Source organism: Protopterus annectens, chromosome 9.part0, assembly GCF_019279795.1.
Source record: "Protopterus annectens isolate FY-2018-M chromosome 9.part0, PAN1.0, whole genome shotgun sequence".
NCBI classification, from domain to species: domain Eukaryota; kingdom Metazoa; phylum Chordata; order Ceratodontiformes; family Protopteridae; genus Protopterus; species Protopterus annectens.
Window position 1 is genome coordinate 1,473,821,889 of NC_056743.1, and position 17,294 is coordinate 1,473,839,182.

Here is a 17,294-nt window from a genome sequence, read left to right on the forward strand (position 1 = left end):
GTGCATTCTGTGCAGCTAGCATTTCTTTTTGATTGATATGAAGGTGCATTTGATTTGGACTCCATTTGCCCTGAATGCACTTCCCTGCCAGATGAGCCCCCCAAGCATAGTCTGATGCATCTGTAGTTAAGGTTTGGGTGGCATGGGGTGGTGTGAATGGCAGTCCCTTATTTTGGTGGCAGACCTCTGCCCACCATAGGAACTCTAGTTGCAGGCAAGGTATGATAGGAATTATTGTTTCCAGGTTGTGACAATGTTGATTCCATAAACTTTTTAAGTACCACTGAAGTTTCCTCATATGCAGTCTTGCATATGGAATTAGAAGAATGCAGGAGACCATGAACCCAAAAGCTTGCAGTATTTGTCTTGCAGATAGCAGGGTTTTTGTGGCCACCTGTTTGAAGTAAGTCACCAAATGAATTTGCTTTTCTGGTGTAAGGAAAGCCATCTGGGCAGTTGTACCCAAGCTTGCACCCAGGAATGTAATTTTTTGAGAGGGTACCAGTTGTGATTTATTTTCGTTTATGGTGTACCCTAGACAAGTTAGAACCCTTTTTACAAATGCCAGATGTTTTAGAAGAATGGCCTTGTTTTCTGCCTGAATTAGACAATCGTCCAATACCCTGGGCACAGTAGATAAGCCAAAGGGCATTGCAGAGAACTGATAATGCAAGTAGCCTGCTTTGAAGTGGATGTATCTTCTGCAAGATTCCCTGATTGGGATATGCAGGTAAGCCTCTTTTAAATCTAGAGTTGCCAACCAGGTATCTTTGCCTAGCATAGGAAGTAACTGGTGAAAAGTCAGCATCTTGAATTTTGGAATGTCCAGAAAGGTGTTTACAGTAGACAGGTCCAGAATTGGATGCCATGACTGAAGTGTCCTGACTATAGAGTCACCTATGACTAGGTACTTTTCTGGGTACCAGGAAAAGTCTGGAATAGAAACTTTGTCCCTTTTCCTCTTGTGGTACTAGTTGAATTGCCCCCATGTTTAGGAGGGAAAGTACATGTTTCTGACCTCTGCCCACTGATTTCAGGGCAGGTCTGGCCATCCGTTTGGAGTTGGCAACATGTGGAAATGAAATCTGTATCCCTGGGACACTGCATTTAAAACCAATTTGTCCTGGGTTATAAGTTGCCAGTTTTTTGCATGAGGAGCCAGTTTTCCCCCCAAAGGGGCGGCTAAGAGGTAAGTGCTTGGTAATTTTAAAGGAAAGTCATTAAGACTGTTTACAGTAGGGAGGTGTCTTGTTGTTTCCAAATTTGGAAGTGGAGGCACCCCATTGCTTAGTTCTGAAAGTCCCTTGGGACTGAAACCTGGTGCTTTTGGAATGTCTGGGTTTGGATTGAGTGGCTCTGGAAGGAACTGGAAAGGACTAGTTCTTAGTAGGCCAGTGCTTACTAAATCTTGGAGGTTTTACTTGTAAGAAATCTTTCACAGTTTGCATAAATTTAGCTTCATCTTTCATCTTTTTAAAAATTTTTTCAGCCTTATTGCCAAGCGGATGGTCCTGCTGCAAAGGAGCAGCTTCCAACAATTTTGCTTTAACATGATCAGGCAGAGATTACTCCTTAAGCCAAGCATGCCTTCTAAGCACAGACCCATTAACAGCAGCCCTGCAAGAGGCCTCCAAAGAATCAAAACTACATTACAAAGTATGTTTTCCAACTTGTTCAGCTGAATGCAATAAATCCTACAAATCCTTATTTTCCACACTGTCAGAAATCAACATAATTTTCTGTTTAAGCAGTCCAATGATATGCTGTTGATATTTTAGCATATGGAATTGACAGTTTAAAGCCCCGATCGCCAAGGTTGCAGAAGTATAAACCTCTTTACCCCATATATCCATTGCCCTGGAGTCTCTATCAGAAGGGGTTGGACTTTTAGCAGTAGAAGCCTTAATGCACTTGGGCCCCGAGATATGGTTTCAGGGTCTGCAACAGGATTTTTTGAAAAGGAATTTGTGGGAGTCAGGAACTCTGTAGTACCTGTCTGGCTTACAAGGGGCCGGAGGCACGGAATCAGGGGCCATACTGGATTCTGCAAACACATCAACAATGTCTAGTACAGGAGGTATAGCCAAAGGCCTATGCTGAGGAAGAAGAAGGAAATCCCTAAACCTCTTTTTGGATTCAGAAAATTCCTGACTTTCCCAGTGGAAATGCTCCCTTAAGGTATGTAAAGTTTCCCCAAAAGAAAAATCCTCAGAGGGAGAAGCAAAAGGAATGGAATCCTCTGCATCAGAGTCCTCATAAGTAGGTATGGACAAATCCTGTTCATTAGAAGAGTCAGAAGAAATAGAGTCCTGTTCAGAAGATTCATAGTCAAGTTCAGCCCTAGGCCTCTTAGAAGGGGGGGGGGGGGGTTGACTATCCCTGATTAGAGTAATTAAATCTTCAGCCATTTTGATCATTTGCTTTTTAGGCATAGGGGCCTGAACATGTGGCCTGGATGTCGGTTTTTAGACATAGATAGAGATTTTGGCCTTAAAATTGAAGGTGGTGTCGGTTTAATATACAAATCTGTAGGCCTGAATACACCCTCAGAAGCCGGTGCCTTCACAGCAGCTCTGGACCTATCCAAGGTAGAGACATCCACAGGTTCCATAGGTGAAGCATCTCACGGCATACCAGACTCCAAATGGGTCTAAATAGAGGCCTGCGAATCAGAAGTAGCGGCTATCATGGGCTGCGAAAGCGCCTCACTGAGTACCGGCGAACTGGCGACTGGCTTAGGAGAAGTGTCATCGGCAGTTTTGGACCTCAATGGCCTGTCTTTTTCTTTGCATTTTTTCGGTATTCCGGTAGTCGGATGGCTAGCCAACGTAATTTCTGGATAATTAAATCGAGAACCGAAATATTTAGAAGCAAAAATATACTGACGACAGATTAAATAAAGCACAAAACCGATAGCAAGGTACGTCGTGGTCAGGGCCTAGGCAAGGAATACAGTACAAATGGAAATCCTTATGAGGTATTTGCTTCCTACATGTAATACAATTATTAACTTTTACTGACATCGGTTGGGAGCAAGAAAAAGTTTCCCCAATGGGGTACTTAGCTTTTTAGTTGAAGACTTTGGTTCTGAAACTCAAAAACGAAAATTTCAGGAGTCGGCCGACCGGCACTTGAAAACTGCTTCTGCTTCAGGCACTGTGCGGCAAGAAAGACTGATGTAATAGCATTGGCTGCATGTTTTATACCCCTGATGACCTGACGTCATGGAAGAAGGGACAGCAACCGACGCAGGACCCAAGATTTTCTTAATCAGGCCGACTTCAGTTTTTCTTGCCCCAGATGTCAGGTGCCCCCAAGAAGGTAGGCAATACATATTGCTTATGAAAACATGCAGTAAAATAACAATACCTTCATCTACAAGCAAATGAAGGTATTGTTATTTTACTGCATGTTTTCATAAGCAATATGTATTGCTTATGAAAACATGCAGTAAAATAACAATACCTTCATCTACAAGCAAATGCACCTATGTGCAGTATTTGTTGCCAGATGTCAGGTGCATTTTCATAAGCAATACATATTGCTTATGAAAACATGCAGTAAAATAACAATACCTTCATCTACAAGCAAATGCACCACATAGGTTGTATAGGATAGAGAAGTATAGATAAGTCCCAGCAAAGAAAAGGGAGATGGAGGGTAGGTAACCTGGGCTGCAACAGTGAATACACTTGAATATCTACATTTATGGTAGGTACACAACTGTACTATGTTCATCGTGTTTCACTGTTGCAGTCATTACACTTGGGTTGAATCCCAAAGCTGAGGTAGGGTGGATGGGTCTAAATAGGATTAGGAGTGGCTATGAGGCCCTGCAGAACTGCAGTGGCAAAGCCTGCTCTGGATTTAGAGTAAAGAGGTAAGTGATAATGCTTGGTAAAAGTGTGCACTGAGCTCCAAGTTGCAGCCTCCAAAATTTCCTTGGTTGGTACTCCTCTGAGGAAAGGCTGCTGAAGTGGCTGCTGCCCTGGTAGAATGTGGCCTAATATTCTTAGGCACTGACTTGCCATGCTGTGCATAGCAGAAACGAATACAGTGTCCTATCCATTTTGAAATAGTCTGCTTTGAGATAGCCTTTCCTTGTATTCCTGCAGCATATGCTTCAAACAGTTGCTCAGTTTTTCTGAAAGCCTTTGTTTTGTCCAAGTAGAAGCATAGCTGCCTGTGTATGTCCAAAGTGCAGAAGTCTCTCCCCTTTATTCTGGGGGATTTGGATAAAATGTTGGCAAATGAATGGTTTGGTTAAGAGCCACACTGGATACTACCTTTGGCATAAATGTTGGGTTTGTCCTTAGAGAAACCCTGTCCAGATGAAAAATGATAAAAGGTTCCACTGCCATTAATGCCTGTAACTCTGAGACTATTCTTGCTGATGCTATTGCTAGGAGCAGAGCAGTTTTCCATGATAAGAATTTTATGTCAGCTGTACTGGCTGGCTCAAAAGGAGGTAGTGTGAGCTTTTCTAAGACAAAGTTGAGGTCCCATGTAGGTGTCGGTGCTCTCCTTGGGGGTCTTATGTTTTTTGCCCCTCTGAGGTACTGTCTTAGCAGTGGATGAGAGAAAATAGGAGGTTCCGTATTGTAATGAGCTGAAATGGCAGAGGCATGGATCTTAACTGATGAGAAGGATAAGCCTTTGTCCAGCATCTCAGTTAGGTATTGTAAAATCTGAGGAAAATTTGGAACAAGTGGTTCAAGTCCTTGTGCCTGGTTCCAAGCACAGAATCTCTTCCATTTTTCTGCATAGGATTTCCTGGTGTTGGGCCTCCTGGCTTCCAAAATGACATCCATAACAGCTTTAGAGAGAGGTGTGTTCTGAGTGGCTATATTATCTGCCATGCAGCCAGATTTAAGGTTCTGACTTGGCTGTACAGGATCTGATTGTTTTGTTGAGTCAGAAGATGAGGAATTAGAGGTAAAGTCCAGGCTGGGCCTTGAGACAAGCTCTTTAGGATTGGGTACCAGTGCTGGCATGGCCAGTCTGGGGCAATCAAAATCATTTTTGGTTTCTCTTGTCTGACTTTTAGGAGCACCTTGGGAAGGAGAGGCAGTGGTGGAAAGGCATAAACTGTTAGGGTTTTCCAACTGAAAGATAGAACATCCACTTTCCATGCATGTGTGTGATAGGTCCTTGTGCAGAATCTCTGTAGTTGGTAGTTGTGTGGGGAGGCAAAGAGATCTATGTCTGGGCATCCCCATTTCCTTGTTATCATGCTGAAGACCTGTGGATTTAGTTTCCACTTGTGAGGGTCCATGAGGTTTCTGCTTAGTTCGTCTGCCAGAGTATTTTTCTTTCCTGGCAGGAATTGTGCCTGCAGATGTACTTGATAGGTCAGTGCTGTGTTCCACAAAGTCATGGCTTGCCTGCAGAGGGGGTAGGAATGTGTGCCCCCTTGCTTGTTTATGTACCACATAACTGTAGTATTGTCCGTCTTTAGTAATAGTTGTCCTGGATGTAGTAGATCCTTGAAGGCTGTCAGGGCATTCTGTACAGCTAGCATCTCTTTTTGATTGATGTGAAGATGCATTTGGTCTGTGGGCCACATGCCCTGAATACATTTTCCTTCCATGTGTGCCCCCCAGGCATAATCCGATGCATCTGTTGTTAGTGTCTTCCTGGCTGTGAGTAAAATGAAAGGCTGTCCCTTGTTGTGGTGACAGGCCAGTGCCCACCATCGAAACTCCTGTTGCAGGCAGGGAATAAGAGTTATTATTGTTTCCAGGCTGTGGCAATGTTGAGTCCAAACACTTTTTAGGTACCATTGTAGCTTCCTCATATGCAGTCTTGCATATGGAATTAGCAGAATGCAAGATGCCAAAAAGTCCAAAGCCTGCAGAATTTTTCTTGCAGGGAGCTGGGTCTTTGTTGCCATCATTTGAAAGTAATGAGTCAGTTGCCTTTGCTTGTCTGGCATGAGATAGGCCATCTGGGCAGTTGTATTTAAGCTTGCACCCAGGAATATTATCTCTTTTGAGGACACTAGTTTTGATTTCTTTTCGTTTACTGTGCACCCTAGGCAAATTAGTAATTCTTTTAAATACCAGATGCTTTAGTAGAATGTCCTTGCTCTCTGCTTGAATAAGGCAGTCATCCAAGTAGGGATATATTTGAATTCCTTTTTGTCTGCAAAATGCAATTACTGGTGCCAGGCATTTTGTGAAGACCCTGGGCACAGTAGATAAGCCAAAGGGCAGTGCAGAGAATTGGTAATGCATTGAGCCAGCTATGAATCTGAGGTATCTTCTGCAAGATTGTCTGATTGGGACATGCAGGTATGCCTCTTTGAGGTCCAAAGTAACTAGCCAAGCCTTCTTGCCCAGCATGGGTAGAAGTTGCTGCAGTGTCAACATTTTGAATTTTGGAACATCCAGGAAAGTATTTAGAATTGACAGGCCCAGTATTGGTCTCCAGGCTTTGTCCTTTCTGGGCACCAAGAAAAGTCTTGAGTAAAATCCTTGTCCCTGTTCTTGCTGTGGTACTTTTTGACTAGCCCTCATGCCCATGAGAGCAGAAATTTGTTTTTGTGCCTCTGTCCATTTGTTTTGTGGCAGGTCTGGCATACCTTTTGACCTTGGTAGTGTGTGAAAGTGGAACCTGTAACCCTGAGAGACAATATTCAGTACCCATTTGTCCTGGGTGATCATGTGCCAATTTTGTGAGAAAAGAGCTAGTTTTCCCCCTAAGGGTGCTGTCAAAAGGTGTTTGGTTTTTGTAGAGGGAAGTAATTGGGACTGTTTTCTATAAGGTTGTGATTTGTCTTCTCTGCCTTTGGGGGCTGAATAACCCCATTGTTTAGGTCTGTATGAGCCTTGGGGCTGAGATCTCCCTCTTGGGCATCTGTATCTGCCTCTTTGTGGCCTGTCTGACACTGGAAAGGACCAATTTTTAGAAGGCCAGTTCCTGCTAAATCTAGGTGGCTGAACCTGTAAGAAATCCTTTACTGTCTGCATTGATTTTGCTTTATCCTCCATTTTCTTTAACACCTCTTCTGCCTTAGGACCAAACAAAGTATCATGCTGTAATGAAGCATCCAATAATTTTGTTTTAACATGATCAGGTATACTTTGTTCTTTTAACCAAGCATGCCTTTGAATGACAGAGCCTGTAACTGCAGCTCTGCAAGAAGCCTCTAATGAATCAAAACCACATTGCAGAGTATGCTTTCCAACTTGTTCAGCTGCATGCAATAAATCCTGCATTTCCTTATTGTCAGGACACTCTGAGCTTGTAAGCATTTTCTGTTTTAGCAAATACATTAGGTATTGTTGATATTTAAGCATGTGAAACTGGCAGTTTAAAGCCCTTACAGCTAAAGTAGCAGAAGTGTAAACTTTTTTCCCCCATCTGTCCAGAGCTCTAGAATCCCTATCAGAGGGAACAGGGATTTTTGCAGTGGAAGCCTTGACCCCTTTAGGACCCTGAGAAATTGTTTCTGGGTCAGTAACAGGGTTTTTATAAAGAAATTTATGGGAGTCTGGGACCCTGTAGTACCTATCTGGCTTGACTGGCGCGGGGGTAAAGAAGAATCAGGAGACAAACTGGATTCAGAAAAAACATCAACAACAATATCTAGTACAGGGGGGGGTAGCAAGGGGCCTGTGCTGAGGCAGTAAAAGAAAGTCTCTGAACCTTTTCTTGGATTCTGAATAATCCATGCTCTCCCAATGGAAATGCTCTCTCATTGTGTGCAGGGTTTCCCCAGAAGAATAATCCTTTGGAGGAAAGGCTGAAGGGATAGATTCTTCAGCATCAGAGTCCTCATAGGGAGGTAGAGAATATCCCTGTTCTGAAGAGGAATCAGAGGAAATAGAAACCTGGTCAGAGGAGTCATAGTCAGTATCTTGCCTAGGCCTTTTATCAGGAGGGGGATGGGAACCCCTGATCAAAGTAATTAGGTCCTCGGCCATTTTAAGCATCTGTTTCTTTGGCATGGATGACTGTCCAGGAGAATGCTGTACTTGTTTATTTGTCTTTAATGGCATTTTAGACTTTGCCTTGACTGCTGAAGTGGACTTGATAGTAAGCTGTGAAGGTCTGAAAACACCCTCAGAAGCCAAAGCCTGCTCAGCGGCTCCGGACCCATCTGAGGGAATAGTTTCCATAGGCCCAATACCTTGAGTTTCCAGAGGCCTAGTTGACTCCACGTGGGAGTCGGAGGCGGCCTGTGGCTCTGAGGTAGCGGGTGTCAGGGGCTGCGAAAGCGCCTCACTGAGAACCGGCGAACCAGCGACTGGCCTAGAAGAGGCTTCGTTGTTGGTTTTGGACCTAGGATGCCTGTCCTTTTCTTTGTCTTTGCGTTTTTTATGAATTCCGGTCATTGGTTGTTCCGACAGCATTATGTAGTTAAACCTTCGGCCAAAGTAATGTAAAGCAAAATCAAACCGACGCTTAATATTGCGTTGGTTGAATCTATCACAAAACTGACAACTAGCAACGTCGTGATCAGGGCCTAGGCAAGGAATACAGTAAGAGTGAAATTCCTTATGAGGTATTTGCTTCCCACAAGAAATACAATTGTTAACTTTTACTGACATCGGTCTGGAGCAAGAAAAAGTTTCCCCAATGGGGTACTTAGCTTTATTGAAAACTTTGGTTCTGAAATTCAATTTAAAAAATCTCAGGAGTCGGCCGACTGGCACTTGCGAAGTGCTTTTGCTTCGGGCACCACGCGGCAAGAAAGACTGAAGAAAATGGCATTGGCTGCATCTTATATACCCCTGGCGCACTGACGTCAGGGAAGAGGTGCCAGCAACCGACACCGGACCAGGACTTTGGAGTTCAGGCCGACTGCAGGTAGCCTGCCAGCAGGATAACCCAAGTGTAATGACTGCAACAGTGAAACACGATGAACATCATCTGATATGCACATGCCACCAGCCCTGGGGTCATACTAAGGTGTAGGGCACTGGTGGCAGCCCTGACTATGCTTCTTACAGATGTGGCCCTTGTAGGGCCATGGTCCACAATAGAATGCAGAAGACCTAATGTGGCCTCAGATGCAGCCTCCACTGTTTTCTGAAGGCCACACTCAAACACCAACCATCTCCACTTCCAAATACATAGCAGCATATTGTGCGTCAATTACAACCCTCAGCTCTTCTAGTTAAGGCCAACAGCTGCACACATGTCAGGCTGGATGGGATGGTGGTTGATACCATGTCGCATCACTAGCCTTCCTTACAGTGGACATCTGAATATCAGAAACACTGTGCTTGTCCTCCCCTGCTGAGCCATCACTAGTGGTGGCCATGGCATCAGAAACACTGTGCTTGTCCTAATCTGCTCAGCCATTACTAGTGGTGGCCATAACATCAGTAGACGCCCCAAGAATGTGTAACAAATATGGTACGTTGTGCAGTTTACTGGATTGGTGGAGGCGGGGAAACATTATTATCCAGATAAGTGTATGTAAGCAACCCCCAGCAGTCAGATGGCTGTCAATGTCTTGGAGCTGTCATTCAATGCACATGCTCTTCATTGTCATACTTTACTAGGGCACTGGTCTCATCATGCTGTTGTTGCCTAGCCTCTACAAGTGTTACAGCACAGGTAGTGTTCCCTTTAGTTAGATATATACATAAACTGTGTGATTATGTAATACCCACTCTACCTATTTTAACAGCTAGAATGAATACCATCCTTATGTCTGCACACTTAATGTACCTATGATGGAGAGAGGAGTAAGTTGGATGCAATGTTGTGTAGGTACACACTCAGTGATAACATGTCTTGCTGGGCATGCACCAGATCGGTGTTCACAAGAGCTGTGAGGCATCTGGCTACCCCCATAGGAACATACAGCAATTCCACCACATATGATCCCTGTCCTGCCAGTGTCAACATGCAGGGATGCCAAAAAGAAATTTTCTCTCTGTGGGAAGATCTCCATTCACTGTATGTTCCTCTGCTATGTTGTGCGCCTTCTTTGCAGCCCTTCACATCATGCTTTTACATTTCTAGTACTTACATATGTATGGTCCAGTTCCATCCTCCTAAAGCACTGATATCATGTGCTACTGATTCCTACAGACAGTCATGTAAAGGGTGGTGGGCAGTCATTATCCTAAACAACCACTGCCAGTGTCTCCTGTGTACTGAAGTAAGGCATCATTCTTTTCAGAACATAATTTATCCAGTTTCTGCTGCCCATCTCTTTTAGAGGGCATTCATACAACTTGGGTGACCAAGTCATCATAGACTGGAAAGACATGTGTGGATGTACATATACCTATGTCACAGTGAATACAGGCTGGCATGTGGATACAGTGGCACATTTCTGAGTTCACACAAATATTTAGATACAGGTAGCAATCAAAAAGGAAACATTACTTGTATGTGACATTGCTGATATATCTTTTACCACAGTACTAAAGGGCTCTGCATTTATTGCATGCACTTCTTGTGGTCTGTCTCCTATGTCTATGCAGATTCTGCACTGGCAGAATGTGCTTCATGATCCTGGATAATGACTGCTGCTCATTTATTCTTTATGTGTACTTGGCAGGAAAAATGGTGGAGTCTGTAATTATCACTAATGTGACCTAGTTTGCCCCTTATTTATGCTAATGAAGACTTTTATTATGAATTATTGTGTTTCACTTGTACATAATAGCAACACTAGGTACTGATAGATTCTGCTGCATGTCATGGGCATGTCACGCATGCCTGTTCTCTCATGCAAGCTGTGTGTTTACTCAGGCCGTGCATGCTTACAGTTTATAACCTCATGAATCTAATGAAGCCATTTTGTGTTGCATTACATTCATAGAGAGGGCTGCTAATCTTCCCTGGAGACTGCATGTCTGGCATGTAAATGAGGGTAAAACTGAGTTCTGTCACCCACATTTTACAGTTCATGGGATGGCTGCCAGAGCCCTATGCAAGTCCATTCAGAAAAGTTGATTTCTGGTATGAACTGGCAGCTCTTCTGTTTGGGCAACAGGCATCTCTTGTACCACTGCACAGTAAAAGCACTGGTACAATGACCAACAGATATCTAGAATGCAAGAAGATGAAGCAAGGACATCCTATATGATACAGTAATTCCACGTGCTGCATAACTTTCTTCACTTAAAAGATTTGCTGTGTATAAGATGTTTCTCTGTTTTTATTTAAGCTGAAAGATTCTAGGATATTTGAGTTCACTGATTGTATGTTTGTTGTGTGAGCTGTTGGTGGCAGCTGCTTCTCTGTGTCACTTGGTTATTTCCAGGGCTGTGATTTTGGGGCATAGTGGGCACCATATCATGCTTCAGCATTATTGCATATAGATGCTTTCAGTGTATGTTTCCTGCTTCCCTGCAGCTAACAGCTATATTTTGCTACATTTATTCATTTTTGAACAACTGTAGACAGCAATCTCATATCAAGCAAATCTGACTGCATTTTACTGCTTTGTAGAAAGCCATACTGTTGCTGTAATAGCATATTGGGCTGTAGGAATCATTCCAGGCTTCTGGTTGCTTGCACATGTATGCAGGGCTAAACTGCTGAACTGTCATTTGCATTTCCCCACACTTGTCTATGTTACCTTAAGTATTAGCCTCCTAATTTGTATTCCAACATAGGAAGAGTATGTGAAGAATGCTACCAGCTATCACAGAAGACAGCAAAGACTTCAGGTACAGCAGGGTTACTTGTATCTGTAGTCCTTTCGTGGTTTATATATCCTGTATCAAGGGTCTGCATGAGGCTTATGAGTTAGATGGGAGTGCCTTGTCTGGGGAAACTACTGGGCTGGCCCAAGCAGGTAGCCCTCCCCAGTCTTGGCAATGCTGGAACTCTAGCACTTAGTGGAAGCTGCATTTTGCTCAGTGATGACCTGCACTGGATCAATCAATAACCCCTCCCTCTTGCAATGAGTACCATACTTGTTGGACTAGCTGGTTATTGCCACTAAGCTACTATGGATGGGCGTGTCTAATGCCACCAGTCACTAGGACTAAACTCCACCACCTAATGGGCCTCAGTAATATTCTTCCTGTCCCATTTGGCGGCTGGCCCACTACCTGCATTCCTTCTTAATGCAGCCATTTGTACACCCTTTGTTTGCCTTTATGTGTTCCATCTTCCTCCTTGTGCACCCATATCTGCCCATTTTTCTGAGTCTCAGTTTCGTCTGTTTGCCTGCAACTTATCAACCCCCTCCATCACTTTATCTCTCCCACCTCTGTAGGAATGGCTGTATTGCTGAACTGTCAATTACACTCCCCCACGTGTTACCTGAAGGATTAGCCTTCTCTTTTGTATTCCAGCATAGGAAGAATATATAAATCAAAGCATTGTCATCACGAGCACTTCCACAGTGATTCAAAAGGCCAGATATTCCAAATAAAAAATGTATTCTGCTGAGCACTTTCATCCACACTAAATCAATGGACATTATTAAAATTCAATGCAATAAAAAACAGCTGCTTAAGTACAATACAAACACTCTTAAGAGCCAGTCATCTTCCAGTTAATATATCCAATCAAAAGTTCCTTAAAATTACAGAATGAACATTTGCAAGTATCTAATAATAAATAATCCTTGAACAAAAAAAATTATAGATGAAATGGTATACAATTTAGTTAAAAAATGACAGTTGTGTACACTTATAAATGTGGATGTTTGAGTGTATTCACTCTTGCAGTCATCACATTTGGGTTATCAGCTTGCAGGTAGCCAGCCGGCCTGAATACCAGAGTCTTTGGATTCCTGCATCGGATGCTGTCTCTTCTTCCATGACGTCAGGTCATCAGGGGTATAAAACTTGCAGCCGATGCCATTACATCAGTTTTTCTTGCTCCAGATGTCAGGTGCCCCCACAATGGGAAGCAATTATATCTTATGGTACACCTCCATCAAAAAGCAAATACACCAGAAAACTTAAATATACCAAACAAGAAGGAAAGGTAGAGCCAAGAGAAGTCAGGGGGCTGGTGGGAGTTTAACCAGGACTGCAACAGTGAATACACTCGAACATCTACATTTATGGTAAGTGTACACAACTGTATTATGTTCTTTGTGTTTCACTGTTGCAGTCATCACATTTGGGTTGATTCCCAAAGCTAAGGAAGGGAGGAGGAAGTTAGTGAGCATTAGGGCCAGCTACTAAGCCCTGCAAGACTGCAGTGGCAAAACCAGTTCTGGATTTAGAAAAAATAGGCATGTGGTAATGCTTGGTGAAGGTACGTACAGAGCTTCAGGTAGCAACTTCTAGGTTGTCCCTGGTGGGAATGCTCTGAGAAAGGCTGCAGAGGTAGATGCAGCCCTGGTGGAATGTGATCTTATCCCCTGTGGGGTAGGTTTTCCATGGTGCTTGTAGCAGAAATGAATGCTATCCATTTGGAAATGGTTTGCTTGGAAATGGCCTTCCCCTCTGCCCCTGCAGCAAAGCCAACTAGCAGCTGTTCTGATTTTTTGAGAGGCTTAGTCCTATTCAAATAAAATCTAAGTTATCTGTGCAGGTCTACAGTGCAGTATTCGTTCCCCTTCGTTTTGTGGATTAGGGAAAAAAGTAGGCAAATGAATGGACTGATATAGGGCCACACTAGACACCACCTTGGGCATAAAGGAAGGACTGGTCCTGAGGGAAACCCTGTCTGCATGGAAGATAATGAAGGGTTCCACTGCCATGAGGGCCTGTAATTCAGACAATCTTCTTGCTGAAGTGATGGCTAGAAGGAAGGCTATTTTCCATGAAAGGAATTTCAACTCTGCTATTGCAGCTGGCTCAAAGGGGGGGGGGTGTGAGGTTTTCCAATACAAAGTTAAGGTCTCAGGCTGGAGTGGGGGCTCTCCTGGGGTTCTTAAATTTTTGGCCCCTCTAAGGAATTGTTTTATCAGGGGGTGAGAAGAGGGGTGACTCAGTATTGTAATGTGCTGAAATAGCAGAGGCATGAATTTTAATTGACGAGAAGGATAGGCCCTTGTGGAGTATTTCTGTTAAGTACTGAATATGAGGTAAGCTGGGCACCGTTGTGGCCATCCTGTGTCTGGCTCCAGGAACAGTATCTTTTCCACTTTTTGGCATAGGATTTTCTAGTACTAGGCCTCCAGAATGACATCTAGCCCCTGCTTACTGAGGGATGCTATTGGAGAGCTCAAGGAATTAGCCAGGCTGCAAGGTTCAGGGTTTGAAGCTGAGGGTGCATAATCTGGCCCACCTCCTGGGACAGCAAGGAAGGGGTCTGAGGCAGGTGCTATGGTTCCAGCAGTGTCATACTATGCAAGAGGAGGTACCAGTGCTGGCATGGCCAGTCTTTTGCAATCAGAATTGTCCTTGGTTGTCCTTTTTGATCTTTAGCAGAACCTTCGAAAGGAAAGGCAGAGGGGGAAAGGCATAAACAGAGAGTCTTTCCCAGGTAAAGGACAGGGAATCCACTTTCCAAGCTTGACTGTGGGGAGTCCTATTGCATGATTTGTCCAATGGGTAGTTCTGAGGGGAGGCAAACAGGTCTACCTCTGGAGTCCCCCCATTTGTTCTTCAAGGGGTTGAATATGTTTGGTTCTAGTTTCCATTTGTGTGGGTCCATGAGATTTCTGCTTAAGTCATCTGCCAGTGAATTTAGCTTGCCTGGCAGGAACTGAGCTTGTAGGTGCACTTGGTAGCTCAAGGCTGTGTTCCACAGAGCCATGGCTAGTCTGCAGAGAGGGTACGGGTGGGTTCCCCCCTGCTTGTTTATGTACCAAATAACTGTGGTGTTGTCTGTCTTTACCAATAGTTGTCCTGGAAGAATGCAGTCTTTGAAGGCTGTCAGGGAATTCTGTACAGCTAACATTTCTTTTTGACTGATATGCAGGTGCATCTGTCTCAGGTTCCATTTGCCCTGAATGCACTGCCTTGCCAAGTGAGCCCCCCATACATAGTCTGATGCATCTGTTGTTAGGGTTTGAGCGGCAGGGGGTAGAGTGAAAGGGAGCCCCTTGTTGTGCTAGCAGGCCGCTGCCCACCAAAGGTACTCTGTCCTTATACAGGGATGATAGGAATCATTGATTCCAGGTCCTGAGAATATTGACACCATAAGCATTTTAGATGCCATTGTAGTTTCCTCATATGCCATTCTTGCATATGGAATTAGTAAAATGCAAGAGGCCATGAACCCCAGGGCTTGCAGAATTTCCTTGCAGATAGCTTGGGTTTTGCGGCCAATAGTTTGAAGTAGGTTGTCAAATAAACTTGTTTCTCCGGAGTGAGGAAAGCCATCTGGGAAGTTGTGTTCAAACTTGCTCCCAGGAATACAATCTGTTGGCAGGGTACTAGATGAGATTTATTTTCATTTATGGTGTACCCCAGTGAGGTTAGAAGTTTCTTTATGAATGCCAGATGTTGTAAGAGCAAATCCTGGCTTTCTGCCTGAATCAGACAATCGTCCAAGTAAGGGTATATCTGAATATTTATCTGCCTGCAAAATGCAATAACTGGAGCTAGACACTTTGTGAATACCCTGGGTGCAGTAGATAAGCCAAAGGGAAGTGCACAGAACTGATAGTGCATGGGGCCTGCCCTGAAGCGTAGGTATTTCCTGCAAGATTCCCTTATTGGAAAGTGCAGGTAAGCTTCCTTTAAGTCTAAGGTTGCAAGCCAGGCATCTCTGCATAGCATAGGAAGAAGCTGTAGAATTGTTAACATTTTGAATTTTGGGATTATCAGAAAGATGTTTAGAATAGAGAGGTCCAGGATAGGATGCCAGGAGCTGTCTTTTCTGGGTACAAGGAAAAGTCTAGAATAAAAACCTTGTCCCCTTTGTTATGTTGGGACAGGTTGAATAGCCCTGATACTTAGAAGAGAACCTGCTGTTGGGCCTCCACCCACTGATTTGGGGGGTAGGTCTGGCCAACCATTTGGGGTTGGTAGTGTGTGGAAGTGGAATATGTATTCTTGGGAAACTATGTTCAAAACCTATTTGTCCTGGGTAATGAGTTCCCAGTTTTTTGCATGCAGGACGAGCTTTCCTCCTAAGGGAGCAGGCAGTTGAGAAGGGTTAAGGTTAAGTCATTGTGCCATTTTTCTCTGGTGGGGGTGGCTTACTACTCCCTGCTTTGGAAGGGAAAGCCCCCCCACTGTTTAGGCCTGTGCACAGCTGGAGATTGTAACCTAGGTGGTCTGCTGTTCCTGTGTTTGGACTGAGAAGGCCTGGAAGTGACTGGAAAGGACCAATTCTTTGAAGGCCAATGCCTACTAAATCTGGGAGGCTGTACTTGTAGGAAATCTTTAACAGTTTGCATAGATTTAGCTTTTTCCTCTATCCTTTTGAGGACTTCTGCTTTGTTGTCGAAAAGGCAGTCTTGGTTTAAGGGAGCATCCAGTAATTTAGCTTTAACATGATCAGTCAAGTTTTGCTCCTTAAGCCAAGTATGCCTTCTAAGTACAGACCCAGTGACAGCAGCCCTGCAAGATGCTTCTAAAACATCAAAAACATATTGCAAAGTATGTTTACAAACTTGTTCTGCAAAATGCATTAAATCCTGTACTTTTTTGTGTTCAACACAGTCAGGAATCAACATTATTTTCTGTTTAAGTAGTCCCATAATATGCTGCTGATACGTTAACATATGATGAAACAGGCAATTTAAAGCCCTAATGGCCAAAGTAGCAGAAGTGTATACCTCCTTACCCCGTCTGTCTAAGGCTCTAGAATCTCTATCAGAAGGGGTAGGATTTTTGGCAGCAGTAGCCTTAATGCCTTTTGGTCCTTGGGAAATGGTCTCTGAATCTGCAGTAGGATTTTTGAAGAGGAACTTGTGAGTCAGGTGCTCTGTAATACCAGTCAGGTTTTCTGGGAGCTGGAGGTAAAGTGTCTGGAGAAAGGCTAGATTCCAAGAAAGCATCATCTACAATGTCCAGAACAGGAGGGATAGCTAAAGGCCTGTGTTGAGGAAGGAGTAAGAATTCTCTAAGCCTCTTTTTGGAGTCAGAGTAATCCTGGATTTCCCAGCGGAAATGCTCCCTAAAAGTGTGCAAGGTTTCACCAAAAGAAGAATCTTCTGGAGGGGAAGCAGAGGCAATGAAATCCTCTGCATCAGAATCCTCATAGGTAGATAACGGCAAATCCTGGTAATCACAAGGAACAGAAATATCAGATTCCAGATCAGAAGAATCTGAAGGAAAATCAATTCAAGGTCTCTGAGAGGGGAAAGGCTGGCTTCCCCTAATTAAAGTAATAAGGTCTTCAGCCATTCTAATCATTTGTTTTTTTAGGCATATGGACCTGAGCCTGCAGTTTGGGACATCGGTTTTCTAGGCATGGTGAGAGTTTTAGGCCTGGATGAAGACGATAACAGCAGTTTA